Genomic DNA, 2,196 nt, shown 5'->3' with positions numbered 1-2,196 from the left:
ACATTTAATGCAATTCCATTTAGGGTGCTCATAGGATTTTTCTTATTAGATAAAATAATCTTAAACTTCACACAAAGGATAACTGAGACACCATGGAAAAAAGAATATTGGATATCAGAATTTTTTTATTGGTATAGGAATCATTAGAGCAGTAGAGCAGAACTGAGAACCCAGAATTAATGTATAGTAAATGAGACATTTGAATTCAGTAGATAAAGAATGAACTACTTTTTAAATGATTTCAGTTCAACTAGTTATCCTGTCAGAAGAAAGTAAATTTCGACCCTTCTCTTACTTCATACACACCAATTACAGGTGGGTGGGGGGGGGGAGATGTAAGAAATAAATATTTTTAAAGATAATTTAGGAGGCTACATGTAGCTTTCTAAAGATCAAAGAGATCTTTTTAAGCAAGACTGGAAGCCCAGAAGTTAGAATAGAAAGAATAAACATATTTGACTAGAAAAAAATTTTAAATATTATAAACAGTACCATAAACAAAATTAATGGGCAAACAATAGTATCTGTGATACAGATGATAGTCAAAGAGTTAATTTCTGTAAAGTTAATTTTATAAATTTCAGCTCTTATAAATTGACAAAAATGCTTAGTAATGCGCTAGAAAAATGGGCAACATATAGGAAGAGAAAATTCCCAGAAGAACGAGTCCAAATATCTAAGTGCCATATAAAAAGATGCTCAAATTTCCTGGTGTTCAGGGCAAGGCCACTGGTAGCACCTTCCCATAAACTAGGAAAGGTCAGGGCCCTCCCTCTGCACTGAACAAAGCCAAGATGCTTGGTTTTATAAGCCATTTTAGGGCTGGATTTCAGCCCCATCAAATCATATACAAACTGCATAATGCACACAATGGTGCAGAATCAGGGAAATGCAAATTCATAATGAAATATTGCTTTATATCCATTAAACTGGCAAAAACTTAAAAAGAGCTTTACCTGTTGCCAGCAGGGATGTGGGGGAAAGCGTGCTCTCAAACATTGGAATTGTAAAGCGTTCAGCCTTTTTGGAAGGCAATCTGGCAATATCCGTTAAAATTAAACATACATATTCCCCTTGACCCCAGAATCCTACTCCTAGGAATATATTCCATAAAAATAAAAGTGCTAATTTGTAAGGACATGTGTGTGAGAATGTTTATTGCAGCATTGTTTGTAGCTGCCAAGAACTGGAAACATGGTGAATGGCCATTAATCAGGGAATGGCTGAAAAATTAAAATATATTACTCCATAGAATATTACATGCCCATTAAATGGAATGAATTATACCCTTACCAGATGTCTGGGAGAGATTTCCATAAGATACCGGTGAGTGAGAAAAGCAAGATGCAAAATGAGTGTAATATGAGTCCATTATTGTAAAAAACAGAACCAAAAAACCTTCTTATATATGTGAGTGTAAATGAATGTGTGTATGTGTGTGTATGATAATATAGGGACATCTATATGGACACACTCTAGGTTGTCAGTGTGGAGGAAGAGAGGAAAAGAGGGGTAAGTTGCCCATAATAAAAACAGTAAATGTTATATGATCCCATTCATGTAAAATTGTGGGAATGTGTGTACATGTACATATCAGAATTATTTTATTGGTATAGGAATCATTAGAGCAGTAGAGCAGAACTGAGAACCCAGAATTAATGTATAGTAAATGAGACATTTGAATTCAGTAGATAAAGAATGAACTACTTTTTAAATGATTTCAGTTCAACTAGCTATCCTGTCAGAAGAAAGTAAATTTCGACCCTAGATGCATGGAAGGAAGCTCCCCTCAGTGTTACTGGTTATGATAGTGAGATTTCAGGATATTTTTATTTTCATGATTGTTTCTTTATGTATTGTTCCAATTCTTTATAATAGGCATGTATTGTTTTTATATCCAGGAAGAAGGTATTTTCATCTTGAAAAAAAAAAATAACACGGAAAACAAACTCCAAACTCTAAATACTAATACAACTCAGTAACATACACATTCTTTTTATAGTGGGCTTGAGGGGACTCAACTTGAAAAAGGGATGGAAAAAAATGAGTAAAGCAAATGTCTATTGTTCGGAAGTATTACCTCCATTGCAAATTACGGGGCAGTTGGGAAAATGTTTCAAGTCCTGCATATATTTGTTATAGCACATCTTTTTTATTTCACTTTATCAACAGAATTATTTGCTGCCTTTTGTAAAC

The sequence above is a fragment of the Rhinolophus sinicus genome, chromosome 3 (genome assembly GCF_057876585.1).
Source record: "Rhinolophus sinicus isolate RSI-liver-muscle chromosome 3, RSI-T2T, whole genome shotgun sequence".
Classification (NCBI taxonomy): domain Eukaryota; kingdom Metazoa; phylum Chordata; class Mammalia; order Chiroptera; family Rhinolophidae; genus Rhinolophus; species Rhinolophus sinicus.
This window is presented reverse-complemented; position numbering follows the sequence as displayed.